This window comes from Taudactylus pleione, unplaced genomic scaffold, assembly GCF_031769625.1.
Source record: "Taudactylus pleione unplaced genomic scaffold, aTauple2 ptg000174l, whole genome shotgun sequence".
Lineage (NCBI taxonomy): Eukaryota > Metazoa > Chordata > Amphibia > Anura > Myobatrachidae > Taudactylus > Taudactylus pleione.
The window spans coordinates 6,119,300-6,140,510 of record NW_028284576.1 but is presented as its reverse complement, the minus strand read 5'-3'; the positions used below and the strand labels follow the sequence as shown (position 1 = coordinate 6,140,510).

The following is a 21,211-nucleotide window of genomic DNA, read 5'->3' as shown; positions in this document are numbered from 1 at the left end:
ACCCAGTGGATCCCAGTATCTGGCATATATTAATACATTTTTCTTATTCTTCTAGCTAAAAGTCACTGTGAATTTTTAGCTTATTCTCTATATTTTCTTAGAACTGATCACATGTTTTCAATTTGTAAAGTTCTTTCAAGTATTGTCTAACACTAGCTGGAAAGCCATGGATGTAGAGTTAGTAAAGTCATAGCTGTTAATTTCCATGTAAGTTTGTGTATTGAGGTAAAATGAAGACAAATGCCTGGTAAATTTTGTCAAATAAAGAATCCTCCTCCCACCGAATAACAAACACCAAAAACGTCCCTGGCTGGGCTTGAACCACCAACCTTTCAGTATACAGCCGAAAACACGCTAACCAATTGCGCCACAGAGACACATGAAAGTGCTTTCTAATGGATATTATCAGTAAGGGAAGATGAACCAGCAGAACTGAACTTAAACTGCTTAAAAGTTTCTAACTTGGATCATTTCTTACAAATGGACACTATAATATGAACTTGTGCAAAGTAAGAAATAACATGATTATACCCTGTGAATTGAGAATTTTGTCAGGGTGTGAAAATATCTTAGTCATGATGGGGGCGAATCAATCCAGTTATAAAAGGGTTGAAATAGGGGGATTTCAGTTAGTCCAAGGATCCAAGTATATGAGAACTTATTTGCAGTGTTATGAAAAATTCTGGCAATGTATTCACAATGATAGATGTGCCAAATTGTATTTATAATAAAGATAGAGAATGGTGGAACTGAGTTTTTTCAATATAAAGCTATATGGCATTTGGTAGCAATCAAAATATGTGTTATAAATTTGTGGGTATACTTAGGAATATCAGAAATATAATGAGATAAAAGGGAATATGACAGGGAGTTGGGCATTAAAATTCCTATGAGAAGGAAAGCAAGACAATGTATGTCTGTCCACAATGGAAGTAAGTTGGGACAGTGCCACCAGATGTGGGACAGTTTCCTCAGCCCCACAAAGTCTCCAACACAATGGTGATAAAGAAGGAAACATTTTATGAAATCATTAAGGTACTAAATACCAACGATAATGGGATTTCACTAAACTTGAGGCTAATGGATGTTTTTGAGATGTTATCTCTAAATGTAATCCAGTCCTCCTGGTGTAAGTGGTGTAAATGGCTTTAACATCAAAGGGGAATTAGCTCAAATGGTAGAGCGCTCGCTTAGCATGCGAGAGGTAGAGGGATCGATGCCCGCATTCTCCAGATAAGATTTTGGAACCAAAATTTACTGCAATATATCAAGTGTGGAATAACATTCCTGACCAAAATTCTTCACTGTTTTTATTTTCTTCTGATGCCCCAGAGGAATGCTGAGTTACATATAGTTATCTTGAAAATTGCATGCAAACAATTTGGGGTTGATTCAAAGAGCTGATACACCACATTTCCTGTGAGTAACTGACTATAAGCCACACTTATGGTAGCTCCAAACTTGCAGCAATTTGTTGTAGCCCCATAATGCTGCATAAAAAAGTGATATCGGGTTGCTAGGGGTCCAATTTCAACTGCTGTAACTGGTGTTACTATACTGTTGCAAGGTTAACTTACCCCCTTTGCAAATAATAGAATCAACTTCTCAGAATTAACCCAATGGATCCCAGTATATGGTTTATATTAATACATTTTTCTTATTCTTCTGGCTAAAAGTCACTGTGAATTTTTAGCTTATTCTCTATATCTTCTTAGGACTGATCACTTGTTTTCAATTTGTAAAGTTCTTTCTAGTATTATCTAACACTAGCTGGAAAGCCATGGATGTAGAGTTAGTAAAGTCATAGCTGTTAATTTCCATGTAAGTTTGTGTATTGAGGTAAAATGAAGACAAATGCCTGGTAAATTTTGTCAAATAAAGAATCCTCCTCCCATCGAATAACAAACACCAAAAACGTCCCTGGCTGGGCTTGAACCACCAACCTTTCAGTAAACAGCCAAAAACACGCTAACCAATTGCGCCACAGAGACACATGAAAGTGCTTTCTAATGGATATTATCAGTAAGGGAAGATGAACCAGCAGCACTGAACTTAAACTGCTTAAAAGTTTCTAACTTGGATCATTTCTTACAAATGGACACTATAATATGAACTTGTGCAAAGTAAGAAATAACATGATTATACCCTGTGAATTGAGAATTTTGTCAGGGTGTGAAAATATCTTAGTCATGATGGGGGCGAATCAATCCAGTTATAAAAGGGTTGAAATAGGGGGATTTCAGTTAGTCCAAGGATCCAAGTATATGAGAACTTTTTTGCAGTGTTATGAAAAATTCTGGTGATATATTCACAATGATAAATGTGCCAAATTGCATTTATAATAAAGATAGAGAATGGTGGAACTGAGTTTTTTCAATATAAAGCTATATGGCATTTGGTAGCACTCAAAATATGTGTTATAAATTTGTGGGTATACTTAGGAATATCAGAAATATAATGAGATAATAGGGAATATGACAGGGAGTTGGGCATTAAAATTCCTATGAGAAGGAAAGCAAGACAATGTATGTCTGTCCACAATGGAAGTAAGTTGGGACAGTGCCACCAGATGTGGGACAGTTTCCTCAGCCCCACAAAGTCTCCAACACAATGGTGATAAAGAAGGAAACATTTTATGAAATCATTAAGGTACTAAATACCAACGAAAATGGGATTTCACTAAACTTGAGGCTAATGGATGTTTTTGAGATGTTATCTCTAAATGTATTCCAGTCCTCCTGGTGTAAGTGGTGTAAATGGCTTTAACATCAAAGGGGAATTAGCTCAAAAGGTAGAGCGCTCGCTTAGTATGCGAGAGGTAGCGGGATCGATTCCCGCATTCTCCAGATAAGATTTTGGAACCAATATTTGCTGCAGTATATCAAGTGAAGAATAACATTCCTGACCAAAATTCTTCACTGTTTTTATTTTCTTCTGATGCCCCAGAGGAATGCTGAGTTACATATAGTTATCTTGAAAATTGCATGCAAACAATTTGGGGTTGATTCAAAGAGCTGATACACCACATTTCCTGTGAGTAACTGACTATAAGCCACACTTATGGTAGCTCCAAACTTGCAGCAATTTGTTGTAGCCCCATAATGCTGCATAAAAAAGTGATATCGGGTTGCTAGGGGTCCAATTTCAAATGCTGTTACTGGTGTTACTATTCTGTTGCAAGGTTAACTTACCCCCTTTGTAAATAATTGAATCAACTTCTCAGAATTAACCCAGTGGATCCCAGTATCTGGTTTATATTAATAAATTTTTCTTATTCTTCTGGCTAAAAGTCACTGTGAATTTTTAGCTTATTCTCTATATCTTCTTAGGACTGATCACTTGTTTTCAATTTGTAAAGTTCTTTCTAGTATTATCTAACACTAGCTGGAAAGCCATGGATGTAGAGTTAGTAAAGTCATAGCTGTTAATTTCCATGTAAGTTTGTGTACTGAGGTAAAATGAAGACAAATGCCTGGTAAATTTTGTCAAATAAAGATTCCTCCTCCCATCGAATAACAAACAACATAAAACGTCCCGGGGTGGGCTTGAACCACCAACCTTTCAATAAACAGCCGAAAACACGCTAACCAATTGCCCCACAGAGACACATGAATGTGCTTTCTAATGGATATTATCAGTAAGGGAAGATGAACCAGCAGAACTGAACTTAAACTGCTTAAAAGTTTCTAACTTGGATAATTTCTTACAAATGGACACTATAATATGAACTTGTGCAAAGTAAGAAATAACAGGATTATACCCTGTGAATTGAGAATTTTGTCAGGGTGTGAAAATATCTTAGTCATGATGGGGGCGAATCAATCCAGTTATAAAAGGGTTGAAATAGGGGGATTTCAGTTAGTCCAAGGATCCAAGTATATGAGAACTTATTTGCAGTGTTACGAAAAATTCTGGTGATGTATTCACAATGATAAATGTGCCAAATTGTATTTATAATAAAGATAGAAAATGGTGGAACTGAGTTTTTTCAATATAAAGCTATATGGCATTTGGTAGCACTCAAAATATGTGTTATAAATTTGTGGGTATACTTAGAAATATCAGAAATATAATGAGATAAAAGGGAATATGACAGGGAGTTGGGCATTAAAATTCCTATGAGAAGGAAAGCAAGACAATGTATGTCTGTTCACAAAGGAAGTAAGTTGGGACAGTGCCACCAGATGTGGGACAGTTTCCTCAGCCCCACAAAGTCTCCAACACAATGGTGATAAAGAAGGAAACATTTTATGAAATCATTAAGGTACTAAATACCAACAAAAATGGGATTTCACTAAACTTGAGGCTAATGGATGTTTTTGAGATGTTATCTCTAAATGTAATCCAGTCCTCTTGGTGTGAGTGGTGTAAATTGTTTTAACATCAAAGGGGAATTAGCTCGAATGGTAGAGTGCTCGCTTAACATGCAAGAGGTAGTGGGATCGATGCCCGCATTCTCCAAATAAGATTTTGGAACCAAAATTTACTGCAATATATCAAGTGAAGAATAACATTCCTGACCAAAATTCTTCACTGTTTTTATTTTCTTCTGATGCCCCAGAGGAATGCTGAGTTACATATAGTTATCTTGAAAATTGCATGCAAACAATTTGGGGTTGATTCAAAGAGCTGATACACCACATTTCCTGTGAGTAACTGACTATAAGCCACACTTATGGTAGCTCCAAACTTGCAGCAATTTGTTGTAGCCCCATAATGCTGCATAAAAAAGTGATATCGGGTTGCTAGGGGTCCAATTTCAAATGCTGTTACTGGTGTTACTATTCTGTTGCAAGGTTAACTTACCCCCTTTGTAAATAATTGAATCAACTTCTCAGAATTAACCCAGTGGATCCCAGTATCTGGTTTATATTAATAAATTTTTCTTATTCTTCTGGCTAAAAGTCACTGTGAATTTTTAGCTTATTCTCTATATCTTCTTAGGACTGATCACTTGTTTTCAATTTGTAAAGTTCTTTCTAGTATTATCTAACACTAGCTGGAAAGCCATGGATGTAGAGTTAGTAAAGTCATAGCTGTTAATTTCCATGTAAGTTTGTGTACTGAGGTAAAATGAAGACAAATGCCTGGTAAATTTTGTCAAATAAAGATTCCTCCTCCCACCGAATAACAAACAACATAAAACGTCCCGGGGTGGGTTAGAACCACCAACCTTTCAATAAACAGCCGAAAACACGCTAACCAATTGCCCCACAGAGACACATGAAAGTGCTTTCTAATGGATATTATCAGTAAGGGAAGATGAACCAGCAGAACTGAACTTAAACTGCTTAAAAGTTTCTAACTTGGATAATTTCTTACAAATGGACACTATAATATGAACTTGTGCAAAGTAAGAAATAACAGGATTATACCCTGTGAATTGAGAATTTTGTCAGGGTGTGAAAATATCTTAGTCATGATGGGGGTGAATCAATCCAGTTATAAAAGGGTTGAAATAGGGGGATTTCAGTTAGTCCAAGGATCCAAGTATATGAGAACTTATTTGCAGTGTTATGAAAAATTCTGGCAATGTATTCACAATGATAGATGTGCCAAATTGTATTTATAATAAAGATAGAGAATGGTGGAACTGAGTTTTTTCAATATAAAGCTATATGGCATTTGGTAGCAATCAAAATATGTGTTATAAATTTGTGGGTATACTTAGGAATATCAGAAATATAATGAGATAAAAGGGAATATGACAGGGAGTTGGGCATTACAATTCCTATGAGAAGGAAAGCAAGACAATGTATGCCTGTCCACAATGGAAGTAAGTTGGGACAGTGCCACCAGATGTGGGACAGTTTCCTCAGCCCCACAAAGTCTCCAACACAATGGTGATAAAGAAGGAAACATTTTATGAAATCATTAAGGTACTAAATACCAACGATAATGGGATTTCACTAAACTTGAGGCTAATGGATGTTTTTGAGATGTTATCTCTAAATGTAATCCAGTCCTCTTGGTGTGAGTGGTGTAAATTGTTTTAACATCAAAGGGGAATTAGCTCGAATGGTAGAGTGCTCGCTTAACATGCAAGAGGTAGTGGGATCGATGCATTCTCCAAATAAGATTTTGGAACCAAAATTTACTGCAATATATCAAGTGAAAAATAACATTCCTGACCAAAATTCTTCACTGTTTTTATTTTCTTCTGATGCCCCAGAGGAATGCTGAGTTACATATAGTTATCTTGAAAATTGCATGCAAACAATTTGGGTTTGATTCACAGAGCTGATACACCACATTTCCTGTGAGTAACTGACTTTAAGCCACACTTATGGTAGCTCAAAACTTGCAGCAATTTGTTGTAGCCCCATAATGCTGCATAAAAAAGTGATATCGGGTTGCTAGGGGTTCAATTTCAAAGCTGTAACTGGTGTTACTATACTGTTGCAGCGTTAACTTACCCCCTCTGTAAATAATTGAATCAACTTCTCAGAATTAACCCAGTGGATCCCAGTATCTGGCATATATTAATACATTTTTCTTATTCTTCTAGCTAAAAGTCACTGTGAATTTTTAGCTTATTCTCTATATTTTCTTAGAACTGATCACATGTATTCAATTTGTAAAGTTCTTTCAAGTATTATCTAACACTAGCTGGAAAGCCATGGATGTAGAGTTAGTAAAGTCATAGCTGTTAATTTCCATGTAAGTTTGTGTATTGAGGTAAAATGAAGACAAATGCCTGGTAAATTTTGTCAAATAAAGAATCCTCCTCCCACCGAATAACAAACACCAAAAACGTCCCTGGCTGGGCTTGAACCACCAACCTTTCAGTATACAGCCGAAAACACGCTAACCAATTGCGCCACAGAGACACATGAAAGTGCTTTCTAATGGATATTATCAGTAAGGGAAGATGAACCAGCAGAACTGAACTTAAACTGCTTAAAAGTTTCTAACTTGGATCATTTCTTACAAATGGACACTATAATATGAACTTGTGCAAAGTAAGAAATAACATGATTATACCCTGTGAATTGAGAATTTTGTCAGGGTGTGAAAATATCTTAGTCATGATGGGGGCGAATCAATCCAGTTATAAAAGGGTTGAAATAGGGGGATTTCAGTTAGTCCAAGGATCCAAGTATATGAGAACTTATTTGCAGTGTTATGAAAAATTCTGGCAATGTATTCACAATGATAGATGTGCCAAATTGTATTTATAATAAAGATAGAGAATGGTGGAACTGAGTTTTTTCAATATAAAGCTATATGGCATTTGGTAGCAATCAAAATATGTGTTATAAATTTGTGGGTATACTTAGGAATATCAGAAATATAATGAGATAAAAGGGAATATGACAGGGAGTTGGGCATTAAAATTCCTATGAGAAGGAAAGCAAGACAATGTATGTCTGTCCACAATGGAAGTAAGTTGGGACAGTGCCACCAGATGTGGGACAGTTTCCTCAGCCCCACAAAGTCTCCAACACAATGGTGATAAAGAAGGAAACATTTTATGAAATCATTAAGGTACTAAATACCAACGATAATGGGATTTCACTAAACTTGAGGCTAATGGATGTTTTTGAGATGTTATCTCTAAATGTAATCCAGTCCTCCTGGTGTAAGTGGTGTAAATGGCTTTAACATCAAAGGGGAATTAGCTCAAATGGTAGAGCGCTCGCTTAGCATGCGAGAGGTAGAGGGATCGATGCCCGCATTCTCCAGATAAGATTTTGGAACCAAAATTTACTGCAATATATCAAGTGTGGAATAACATTCCTGACCAAAATTCTTCACTGTTTTTATTTTCTTCTGATGCCCCAGAGGAATGCTGAGTTACATATAGTTATCTTGAAAATTGCATGCAAACAATTTGGGGTTGATTCAAAGAGCTGATACACCACATTTCCTGTGAGTAACTGACTATAAGCCACACTTATGGTAGCTCCAAACTTGCAGCAATTTGTTGTAGCCCCATAATGCTGCATAAAAAAGTGATATCGGGTTGCTAGGGGTCCAATTTCAACTGCTGTAACTGGTGTTACTATACTGTTGCAAGGTTAACTTACCCCCTTTGCAAATAATAGAATCAACTTCTCAGAATTAACCCAATGGATCCCAGTATCTGGTTTATATTAATACATTTTTCTTATTCTTCTGGCTAAAAGTCACTGTGAATTTTTAGCTTATTCTCTATATCTTCTTAGGACTGATCACTTGTTTTCAATTTGTAAAGTTCTTTCTAGTATTATCTAACACTAGCTGGAAAGCCATGGATGTAGAGTTAGTAAAGTCATAGCTGTTAATTTCCATGTAAGTTTGTGTATTGAGGTAAAATGAAGACAAATGCCTGGTAAATTTTGTCAAATAAAGAATCCTCCTCCCACCGAATAACAAACACCAAAAACGTCCCTGGCTGGGCTTGAACCACCAACCTTTCAGTAAACAGCCGAAAACACGCTAACCAATTGCGCCACAGAGACACATGAAAGTGCTTTCTAATGGATATTATCAGTAAGGGAAGATGAACCAGCAGCACTGAACTTAAACTGCTTAAAAGTTTCTAACTTGGATCATTTCTTACAAATGGACACTATAATATGAACTTGTGCAAAGTAAGAAATAACATGATTATACCCTGTGAATTGAGAATTTTGTCAGGGTGTGAAAATATCTTAGTCATGATGGGGGCGAATCAATCCAGTTATAAAAGGGTTGAAATAGGGGGATTTCAGTTAGTCCAAGGATCCAAGTATATGAGAACTTTTTTGCAGTGTTATGAAAAATTCTGGTGATATATTCACAATGATAAATGTGCCAAATTGCATTTATAATAAAGATAGAGAATGGTGGAACTGAGTTTTTTCAATATAAAGCTATATGGCATTTGGTAGCACTCAAAATATGTGTTATAAATTTGTGGGTATACTTAGGAATATCAGAAATATAATGAGATAATAGGGAATATGACAGGGAGTTGGGCATTAAAATTCCTATGAGAAGGAAAGCAAGACAATGTATGTCTGTCCACAATGGAAGTAAGTTGGGACAGTGCCACCAGATGTGTGACAGTTTCCTCAGCCCCACAAAGTCTCCAACACAATGGTGATAAAGAAGGAAACATTTTATGAAATCATTAAGGTACTAAATACCAACGAAAATGGGATTTCACTAAACTTGAGGCTAATGGATGTTTTTGAGATGTTATCTCTAAATGTATTCCAGTCCTCCTGGTGTAAGTGGTGTAAATGGCTTTAACATCAAAGGGGAATTAGCTCAAAAGGTAGAGCGCTCGCTTAGTATGCGAGAGGTAGCGGGATCAATGCCCGCATTCTCCAGATAAGATTTTTGAACCAATATTTGCTGCAGTATATCAAGTGAAGAATAACATTCCTGACCAAAATTCTTCACTGTTTTTATTTTCTTCTGATGCCCCAGAGGAATGCTGAGTTACATATAGTTATCTTGAAAATTACATGCAAACAATTTGGGGTTGATTCAAAGAGCTGATACACCACATTTCCTGTGAGTAACTGACTATAAGCCACACTTATGGTAGCTCCAAACTTGCAGCAATTTGTTGTAACCCCATAATGCTGCATAAAAAAGTGATATCGGGTTGCTAGGGGTCCAATTTCAAATGCTGTTACTGGTGTTACTATTCTGTTGCAAGGTTAACTTACCCCCTTTGTAAATAATTGAATCAACTTCTCAGAATTAACCGAGTGGATCCCAGTATCTGGTTTATATTAATAAATTTTTCTTATTCTTCTGGCTAAAAGTCACTGTGAATTTTTAGCTTATTCTCTATATCTTCTTAGGACTGATCACTTGTTTTCAATTTGTAAAGTTCTTTCTAGTATTATCTAACACTAGCTGGAAAGCCATGGATGTAGAGTTAGTAAAGTCATAGCTGTTAATTTCCATGTAAGTTTGTGTATTGAGGTAAAATGAAGACAAATGCCTGGTAAATTTTGTCAAATACAGAATCCTCCTGTCACAGAATAACAAATACCAAACACATCCCTGGGTGGGCTTGAACCACCAACCTTTCAGTTAACAGCCGAACGCGCTAACCAATTGCGCCACAGAGACACGTGAAAATGCTTTCTAATGGATATTATCAGTAAGGGAAGATGAATCAGCAGAATTGAACTTAAACTGCTTAAAAGTTTGTAACATGGATCATTTCTTACAAATGGACACTATAATATGAACTTGTGCAAAGTAAGAAATAACAGGATTATACCCTGTGAATTGAGAATTTTGTCAGGGTGTGAAAATATCTTAGTCATGATGGGGGCGAATCAATCCAGTTATAAAAGGGTTGAAATAGGGGGATTTCAGTTAGTCCAAGGATCCAAGTATATGAGAACTTATTTGCAGTGTTACGAAAAATTCTGGTGATGTATTCACAATGATAAATGTGCCAAATTGTATTTATAATAAAGATAGAAAATGGTGGAACTGAGTTTTTTCAATATAAAGCTATATGGCATTTGGTAGCACTCAAAATATGTGTTATAAATTTGTGGGTATACTTAGAAATATCAGAAATATAATGAGATAAAAGGGAATATGACAGGGAGTTGGGCATTAAAATTCCTATGAGAAGGAAAGCAAGACAATGTATGTCTGTTCACAAAGGAAGTAAGTTGGGACAGTGCCACCAGATGTGGGACAGTTTCCTCAGCCCCACAAAGTCTCCAACACAATGGTGATAAAGAAGGAAACATTTTATGAAATCATTAAGGTACTAAATACCAACAAAAATGGGATTTCACTAAACTTGAGGCTAATGGATGTTTTTGAGATGTTATCTCTAAATGTAATCCAGTCCTCTTGGTGTGAGTGGTGTAAATTGTTTTAACATCAAAGGGGAATTAGCTCGAATGGTAGAGCGCTCGCTTAACATGCAAGAGGTAGTGGGATCGATGCCCGCATTCTCCAAATAAGATTTTGGAACCAAAATTTACTGCAATATATCAAGTGAAGAATAACATTCCTGACCAAAATTCTTCACTGTTTTTATTTTCTTCTGATGCCCCAGAGGAATGCTGAGTTACATATAGTTATCTTGAAAATTGCATGCAAACAATTTGGGTTTGATTCACAGAGCTGATACACCACATTTCCTGTGAGTAACTGACTTTAAGCCACACTTATGGTAGCTCCAAACTTGCAGCAATTTGTTGTAGCCCCATAATGCTGCATAAAAAAGTGATATCGGGTTGCTAGGGGTCCAATTTCAAATGCTGTTACTGGTGTTACTATTCTGTTGCAAGGTTAACTTACCCCCTTTGTAAATAATTGAATCAACTTCTCAGAATTAACCGAGTGGATCCCAGTATCTGGTTTATATTAATAAATTTTTCTTATTCTTCTGGCTAAAAGTCACTGTGAATTTTTAGCTTATTCTCTATATCTTCTTAGGACTGATCACTTGTTTTCAATTTGTAAAGTTCTATCTAGTATTATCTAACACTAGCTGGAAAGCCATGGATGTAGAGTTAGTAAAGTCATAGCTGTTAATTTCCATGTAAGTTTGTGTACTGAGGTAAAATGAAGACAAATGCCTGGTAAATTTTGTCAAATAAAGATTCCTCCTCCCACCGAATAACAAACAACATAAAACGTCCCGGGGTGGGCTTGAACCACCATCCTTTCAATAAACAGCTGAAAACACGCTAACCAATTGCCCCACAGAGACACATGAAAGTGCTTTCTAATGGATATTATCAGTAAGGGAAGATGAACCAGCAGAACTGAACTTAAACTGCTTAAAAGTTTCTAACTTGGATAATTTCTTACAAATGGACACTATAATATGAACTTGTGCAAAGTAAGAAATAACAGGATTATACCCTGTGAATTGAGAATTTTGTCAGGGTGTGAAAATATCTTAGTCATGATGGGGGTGAATCAATCCAGTTATAAAAGGGTTGAAATAGGGGGATTTCAGTTAGTCCAAGGATCCAAGTATAGGAGAACTTATTTGCAGTGTTATGAAAAATTCTGGCAATGTATTCACAATGATAGATGTGCCAAATTGTATTTATAATAAAGATAGAGAATGGTGAAACTGAGTTTTTTCAATATAAAGCTATATGGCATTTGGTAGCAATCAAAATATGTGTTATAAATTTGTGGGTATACTTAGGAATATCAGAAATATAATGAGATAAAAGGGAATATGACAGGGAGTTGGGCATTAAAATTCCTATGAGAAGGAAAGCAAGACATTGTATGTCTGTCCACAATGGAAGTAAGTTGGGACAGTGCCACCAGATGTGGGACAGTTTCCTCAGCCCCACAAAGTCTCCAACACAATGGTGATAAAGAAGGAAACATTTTATGAAATCATTAAGGTACTAAATACCAACGATAATGGGATTTCACTAAACTTGAGGCTAATGGATGTTTTTGAGATGTTATCTCTAAATGTAATCCAGTCCTCCTGGTGTAAGTGGTGTAAATGGCTTTAACATCAAAGGGGAATTAGCTCAAATGGTAGAGCGCTCGCTTAGCATGCGAGAGGTAGAGTGATCGATGCCCGCATTCTCCAGATAAGATTTTGGAACCAAAATTTACTGCAATATATCAAGTGTGGAATAACATTCCTGACCAAAATTCTTCACTGTTTTTATTTTCTTCTGATGCCCCAGAGGAATGTTGAGTTACATATAGTTATCTTGAAAATTGCATGCAAACAATTTGGGGTTGATTCAAAGAGCTGATACACCACATTTCCTGTGAGTAACTGACTATAAGCCACACTTATGGTAGCTCCAAACTTGCAGCAATTTGTTGTAGCCCCATAATGCTGCATAAAAAAGTGATATCGGGTTGCTAGGGGTCCAATTTCAACTGCTGTAACTGGTGTTACTATACTGTTGCAAGGTTAACTTACCCCCTTTGCAAATAATAGAATCAACTTCTCAGAATTAACCCAATGGATCCCAGTATCTGGTTTATATTAATACATTTTTCTTATTCTTCTGGCTATAAGTCACTGTGAATTTTTAGCTTATTCTCTATATCTTCTTAGGACTGATCACTTGTTTTCAATTTGTAAAGTTCTTTCTAGTATTATCTAACACTAGCTGGAAAGCCATGGATGTAGAGTTAGTAAAGTCATAGCTGTTAATTTCCATGTAAGTTTGTGTACTGAGGTAAAATGAAGACAAATGCCTGGTAAATTTTGTCAAATAAAGAATCCTCCTCCCACCGAATAACAAACACCAAAAACGTCCCTGGCTGGGCTTGAACCACCAACCTTTCAGTAAACAGCCAAAAACACGCTAACGTATTGCGCCACAGAGACACATGAAAGTGCTTTCTAATGGATATTATCAGTAAGGGAAGATGAACCAGCAGAACTGAACTTAAACTGCTTAAAAGTTTCTAACTTGGATCATTTCTTACAAATGGACACTATAATATGAACTTGTGCAAAGTAAGAAATAACAGGATTATACCCTGTGAATTGAGAATTTTGTCAGGGTGTGAAAATATCTTAGTCATGATGGGGGCGAATCAATCCAGTTATAAAAGGGTTGAAATAGGGGGATTTCAGTTAGTCCAAGGATCCAAGTATATGAGAACTTTTTTGCAGTGTTATGAAAAATTCTGGTGATATATTCACAATGATAAATGTGCCAAATTGCATTTATAATAAAGATAGAGAATGGTGGAACTGAGTTTTTTCAATATAAAGCTATATGGCATTTGGTAGCACTCAAAATATGTGTTATACATTTGTGGGTATACTTAGGAATATCAGAAATATAATGAGATAAAAGGGAATATGACAGGGAGTTGGGCATTAAAATTCCTATGAGAAGGAAAGCAAGACAATGTATGTCTGTCCACAATGGAAGTAAGTTGGGACAGTGCCACCAGATGTGGGACAGTTTCCTCAGCCCCACAAAGTCTCCAACACAATGGTGATAAAGAAGGAAACATTTTATGAAATCATTAAGGTACTAAATACCAACGAAAATGGGATTTCACTAAACTTGAGGCTAATGGATGTTTTTGAGATGTTATCTCTAAATGTATTCCAGTCCTCCTGGTGTAAGTGGTGTAAATGGCTTTAACATCAAAGGGGAATTAGCTCAAAAGGTAGAGCGCTCGCTTAGCATGCGAGAGGTAGCGGGATCGATTCCCGCATTCTCCAGATAAGATTTTGGAACCAATATTTGCTGCAGTATATCAAGTGAAGAATAACATTCCTGACCAAAATTCTTCACTGTTTTTATTTTCTTCTGATGCCCCAAAGGAATGCTGAGTTACATATAGTTATCTTGAAAATTGCATGCAAACAATTTGGGGTTGATTCAAAGAGCTGATACAGCACATTTCCTGTGAGTAACTGACTATAAGCCACACTTATGGTAGCTCCAAACTTGCAGCAATTTGTTGTAGCCCCATAATGCTGCATAAAAAAGTGATATCGGGTTGCTAGGGGTCCAATTTCAAATGCTGTTACTGGTGTTACTATTCTGTTGAAAGGTTAACTTACCCCCTTTGTAAAAATTGAATCAACTTCTCAGAATTAACCGAGTGGATCCCAGTATCTGGTTTATATTAATAAATTTTTCTTATTCTTCTGGCTAAAAGTCACTGTGAATTTTTAGCTTATTCTCTATATCTTCTTAGGACTGATCACTTGTTTTCAATTTGTAAAGTTCTTTCTAGTATTATCTAACACTAGCTGGAAAGCCATGGATGTAGAGTTAGTAAAGTCATAGCTGTTAATTTCCATGTAAGTTTGTGTACTGAGGTAAAATGAAGACAAATGCCTGGTAAATTTTGTCAAATAAAGATTCCTCCTCCCACCGAATAACAAACAACATAAAACGTCCCGGGGTGGGCTTGAACCACCAACCTTTCAATAAACAGCCGAAAACACGCTAACCAATTGCCCCACAGAGACACATGAAAGTGCTTTCTAATGGATATTATCAGTAAGGGAAGATGAACCAGCAGAACTGAACTTAAACTGCTTAAAAGTTTCTAACTTGGATCATTTCTTACAAATGGACACTATAATATGAACTTGTGCAAAGTAAGAAATAACAGGATTATACCCTGTGAATTGAGAATTTTGTCAGGGTGTGAAAATATCTTAGTCATGATGGGGGTGAATCAATCCAGTTATAAAAGGGTTGAAATAGGGGGATTTCAGTTAGTCCAAGGATCCAAGTATATGAGAACTTATTTGCAGTGTTATGAAAAATTCTGGCAATGTATTCACAATGATAGATGTGCCAAATTGTATTTATAATAAAGATAGAGAATGGTGGAACTGAGTTTTTTCAATATAAAGCTATATGGCATTTGGTAGCACTCAAAATATGTGTTATAAATTTGTGGGTATACTTAGGAATATCAGAAATATAATGAGATAATAGGGAATATGACAGGGAGTTGGGCATTAAAATTCCTATGAGAAGGAAAGCAAGACAATGTATGTCTGTCCACAATGGAAGTAAGTTGGGACAGTGCCACCAGATGTGTGACAGTTTCCTCAGCCCCACAAAGTCTCCAACACAATGGTGATAAAGAAGGAAACATTTTATGAAATCATTAAGGTACTAAATACCAACGAAAATGGGATTTCACTAAACTTGAGGCTAATGGATGTTTTTGAGATGTTATCTCTAAATGTATTCCAGTCCTCCTGGTGTAAGTGGTGTAAATGGCTTTAACATCAAAGGGGAATTAGCTCAAAAGGTAGAGCGCTCGCTTAGTATGCGAGAGGTAGCGGGATCAATGCCCGCATTCTCCAGATAAGATTTTGGAACCAATATTTGCTGCAGTATATCAAGTGAAGAATAACATTCCTGACCAAAATTCTTCACTGTTTTTATTTTCTTCTGATGCCCCAGAGGAATGCTGAGTTACATATAGTTATCTTGAAAATTACATGCAAACAATTTGGGGTTGATTCAAAGAGCTGATACACCACATTTCCTGTGAGTAACTGACTATAAGCCACACTTATGGTAGCTCCAAACTTGCAGCAATTTGTTGTAACCCCATAATGCTGCATAAAAAAGTGATATCGGGTTGCTAGGGGTCCAATTTCAAATGCTGTTACTGGTGTTACTATTCTGTTGCAAGGTTAACTTACCCCCTTTGTAAATAATTGAATCAACTTCTCAGAATTAACCGAGTGGATCCCAGTATCTGGTTTATATTAATAAATTTTTCTTATTCTTCTGGCTAAAAGTCACTGTGAATTTTTAGCTTATTCTCTATATCTTCTTAGGACTGATCACTTGTTTTCAATTTGTAAAGTTCTTTCTAGTATTATCTAACACTAGCTGGAAAGCCATGGATGTAGAGTTAGTAAAGTCATAGCTGTTAATTTCCATGTAAGTTTGTGTACTGAGGTAAAATGAAGACAAATGCCTGGTAAATTTTGTCAAATAAAGATTCCTCCTCCCATCGAATAACAAACAACATAAAACGTCCCGGGGTGGGCTTGAACCACCAACCTTTCAATAAACAGCCGAAAACACGCTAACCAATTGCCCCACAGAGACACATGAATGTGCTTTCTAATGGATATTATCAGTAAGGGAAGATGAACCAGCAGAACTGAACTTAAACTGCTTAAAAGTTTCTAACTTGGATAATTTCTTACAAATGGACACTATAATATGAACTTGTGCAAAGTAAGAAATAACAGGATTATACCCTGTGAATTGAGAATTTTGTCAGGGTGTGAAAATATCTTAGTCATGATGGGGGTGAATCAATAGAGTTATAAAAGGGTTGAAATAGGGGGATTTCAGTTAGTCCAAGGATCCAAGTATATGAGAACTTATTTGCAGTGTTATGAAAAATTCTGGCAATGTATTCACAATGATAGATGTGCCAAATTGTATTTATAATAAAGATAGAGAATGGTGGAACTGAGTTTTTTCAATATAAAGCTATATGGCATTTGGTAGCAATCAAAATATGTGTTATAAATTTGTGGGTATACTTAGGAATATCAGAAATATAATGAGATAAAAGGGAATATGACAGGGAGTTGGGCATTAAAATTCCTATGAGAAGGAAAGCAAGACAATGTATGTCTGTCCACAATGGAAGTAAGTTGGGACAGTGCCACCAGATGTGGGACAGTTTCCTCAGCCCCACAAAGTCTCCAACACAATGGTGATAAAGAAGGAAACATTTTATGAAATCATTAAGGTACTAAATACCAACGATAATGGGATTTCACTAAACTTGAGGCTAATGGATGTTTTTGAGATGTTATCTCTAAATGTAATCCAGTCCTCCTTGTGTAAGTGGTGTAAATGGCTTTAACATCAAAGGGGAATTAGCTCAAATGGTAGAGCGCTCGCTTAGCATGCGAGAGGTAGAGGGATCGATGCCCGCATTCTCCAGATAAGATTTTGGAACTAAAATTTACTGCAATATATCAAGTGTGGAATAACATTCCTGACCAAAATTCTTCACTGTTTTTATTTTCTTCTGATGCCCCAGAGGAATGCTGAGTTACATATAGTTATCTTGAAAATTGCATGCAAACAATTTGGGGTTGATTCAAAGAGCTGATACACCACATTTCCTGTGAGTAACTGACTATAAGCCACACTTATGGTAGCTCGAAACTTGCAGCAATTTGTTGTAGCCCCATAATGCTGCATAAAAAAGTGATATCGGGTTGCTAGGGGTCCAATTTCAACTGCTGTAACTGGTGTTACTATACTGTTGCAAGGTTAACTTACCCCCTTTGCAAATAATAGAATCAACTTCTCAGAATTAACCCAATGGATCCCAGTATCTGGTTTATATTAATACATTTTTCTTATTCTTCTGGCTATAAGTCACTGTGAATTTTTAGCTTATTCTCTATATCTTCTTAGGACTGATCACTTGTTTTCAATTTGTAAAGTTCTTTCTAGTATTATCTAACACTAGCTGGAAAGCCATGGATGTAGAGTTAGTAAAGTCATAGCTGTTAATTTCCATGTAAGTTTGTGTATTGAGGTAAAATGAAGACAAATGCCTGGTAAATTTTGTCAAATACAGAATCCTCCTGTCACAGAATAACAAATACCAAACACATCCCTGGGTGGGCTTGAACCACCAACCTTTCAGTTAACAGCCGAACGCGCTAACCAATTGCGCCACAGAGACACGTGAAAATGCTTTCTAATGGATATTATCAGTAAGGGAAGATGAATCAGCAGAATTGAACTTAAACTGCTTAAAAGTTTGTAACATGGATCATTTCTTACAAATGGACACTATAATATGAACTTGTGCAAAGTAAGAAATAACAGGATTATACCCTGTGAATTGAGAATTTTGTCAGGGTGTGAAAATATCTTAGTCATGATGGGGGCGAATCAATCCAGTTATAAAAGGGTTGAAATAGGGGGATTTCAGTTAGTCCAAGGATCCAAGTATATGAGAACTTATTTGCAGTGTTACGAAAAATTCTGGTGATGTATTCACAATGATAAATGTGCCAAATTGTATTTATAATAAAGATAGAAAATGGTGGAACTGAGTTTTTTCAATATAAAGCTATATGGCATTTGGTAGCACTCAAAATATGTGTTATAAATTTGTGGGTATACTTAGAAATATCAGAAATATAATGAGATAAAAGGGAATATGACAGGGAGTTGGGCATTAAAATTCCTATGAGAAGGAAAGCAAGACAATGTATGTCTGTTCACAAAGGAAGTAAGTTGGGACAGTGCCACCAGATGTGGGACAGTTTCCTCAGCCCCACAAAGTCTCCAACACAATGGTGATAAAGAAGGAAACATTTTATGAAATCATTAAGGTACTAAATACCAACAAAAATGGGATTTCACTAAACTTGAGGCTAATGGATGTTTTTGAGATGTTATCTCTAAATGTAATCCAGTCCTCTTGGTGTGAGTGGTGTAAATTGTTTTAACATCAAAGGGGAATTAGCTCGAATGGTAGAGCGCTCGCTTAACATGCAAGAGGTAGTGGGATCGATGCCCGCATTCTCCAAATAAGATTTTGGAACCAAAATTTACTGCAATATATCAAGTGAAGAATAACATTCCTGACCAAAATTCTTCACTGTTTTTATTTTCTTCTGATGCCCCAGAGGAATGCTGAGTTACATATAGTTATCTTGAAAATTGCATGCAAACAATTTGGGTTTGATTCACAGAGCTGATACACCACATTTCCTGTGAGTAACTGACTTTAAGCCACACTTATGGTAGCTCCAAACTTGCAGCAATTTGTTGTAGCCCCATAATGCTGCATAAAAAAGTGATATCGGGTTGCTAGGGGTCCAATTTCAAATGCTGTTACTGGTGTTACTATTCTGTTGCAAGGTTAACTTACCCCCTTTGTAAATAATTGAATCAACTTCTCAGAATTAACCGAGTGGATCCCAGTATCTGGTTTATATTAATAAATTTTTCTTATTCTTCTGGCTAAAAGTCACTGTGAATTTTTAGCTTATTCTCTATATCTTCTTAGGACTGATCACTTGTTTTCAATTTGTAAAGTTCTATCTAGTATTATCTAACACTAGCTGGAAAGCCATGGATGTAGAGTTAGTAAAGTCATAGCTGTTAATTTCCATGTAAGTTTGTGTACTGAGGTAAAATGAAGACAAATGCCTGGTAAATTTTGTCAAATAAAGATTCCTCCTCCCACCGAATAACAAACAACATAAAACGTCCCGGGGTGGGCTTGAACCACCATCCTTTCAATAAACAGCTGAAAACACGCTAACCAATTGCCCCACAGAGACACATGAAAGTGCTTTCTAATGGATATTATCAGTAAGGGAAGATGAACCAGCAGAACTGAACTTAAACTGCTTAAAAGTTTCTAACTTGGATAATTTCTTACAAATGGACACTATAATATGAACTTGTGCAAAGTAAGAAATAACAGGATTATACCCTGTGAATTGAGAATTTTGTCAGGGTGTGAAAATATCTTAGTCATGATGGGGGTGAATCAATCCAGTTATAAAAGGGTTGAAATAGGGGGATTTCAGTTAGTCCAAGGATCCAAGTATAGGAGAACTTATTTGCAGTGTTATGAAAAATTCTGGCAATGTATTCACAATGATAGATGTGCCAAATTGTATTTATAATAAAGATAGAGAATGGTGAAACTGAGTTTTTTCAATATAAAGCTATATGGCATTTGGTAGCAATCAAAATATGTGTTATAAATTTGTGGGTATACTTAGGAATATCAGAAATATAATGAGATAAAAGGGAATATGACAGGGAGTTGGGCATTAAAATTCCTATGAGAAGGAAAGCAAGACATTGTATGTCTGTCCACAATGGAAGTAAGTTGGGACAGTGCCACCAGATGTGGGACAGTTTCCTCAGCCCCACAAAGTCTCCAACACAATGGTGATAAAGAAGGAAACATTTTATGAAATCATTAAGGTACTAAATACCAACGATAATGGGATTTCACTAAACTTGAGGCTAATGGATGTTTTTGAGATGTTATCTCTAAATGTAATCCAGTCCTCCTGGTGTAAGTGGTGTAAATGGCTTTAACATCAAAGGGGAATTAGCTCAAATGGTAGAGCGCTCGCTTAGCATGCGAGAGGTAGAGTGATCGATGCCCGCATTCTCCAGATAAGATTTTGGAACCAAAATTTACTGCAATATATCAAGTGTGGAATAACATTCCTGACCAAAATTCTTCACTGTTTTTATTTTCTTCTGATGCCCCAGAGGAATGTTGAGTTACATATAGTTATCTTGAAAATTGCATGCAAACAATTTGGGGTTGATTCAAAGAGCTGATACACCACATTTCCTGTGAGTAACTGACTATAAGCCACACTTATGGTAGCTCCAAACTTGCAGCAATTTGTTGTAGCCCCATAATGCTGCATAAAAAAGTGATATCGGGTTGCTAGGGGTCCAATTTCAACTGCTGTAACTGGTGTTACTATACTGTTGCAAGGTTAACTTACCCCCTTTGCAAATAATAGAATCAACTTCTCAGAATTAACCCAATGGATCCCAGTATCTGGTTTATATTAATACATTTTTCTTATTCTTCTGGCTATAAGTCACTGTGAATTTTTAGCTTATTCTCTATATCTTCTTAGGACTGATCACTTGTTTTCAATTTGTAAAGTTCTTTCTAGTATTATCTAACACTAGCTGGAAAGCCATGGATGTAGAGTTAGTAAAGTCATAGCTGTTAATTTCCATGTAAGTTTGTGTACTGAGGTAAAATG

General features: G+C 36.2%; 4 non-coding genes across 4 annotated transcripts; 2 read left to right on the top strand and 2 right to left on the bottom strand.

Annotated features, from left to right (window-relative positions):
- Positions 1-2,773: 2,773 nt before the first annotated feature.
- On the top strand, positions 2,774-2,846 carry TRNAT-AGU (transfer RNA threonine (anticodon AGU)). The gene has a single exon. It is a non-coding gene; the product is annotated as a tRNA-Thr (tRNA).
- A 7,136-nt stretch (positions 2,847-9,982) lies between these two features.
- Positions 9,983-10,056, bottom strand: TRNAN-GUU (transfer RNA asparagine (anticodon GUU)). Its single transcript has one exon. It is a non-coding gene; the product is annotated as a tRNA-Asn (tRNA).
- A 4,011-nt stretch (positions 10,057-14,067) lies between these two features.
- On the top strand, positions 14,068-14,140 carry TRNAA-AGC (transfer RNA alanine (anticodon AGC)). Its single transcript has one exon. It is a non-coding gene; the product is annotated as a tRNA-Ala (tRNA).
- A 3,912-nt stretch (positions 14,141-18,052) lies between these two features.
- On the bottom strand, positions 18,053-18,126 carry TRNAN-GUU (transfer RNA asparagine (anticodon GUU)). The gene has a single exon. It is a non-coding gene; the product is annotated as a tRNA-Asn (tRNA).
- Between the last annotated feature and the right edge of the window lie 3,085 nt (positions 18,127-21,211).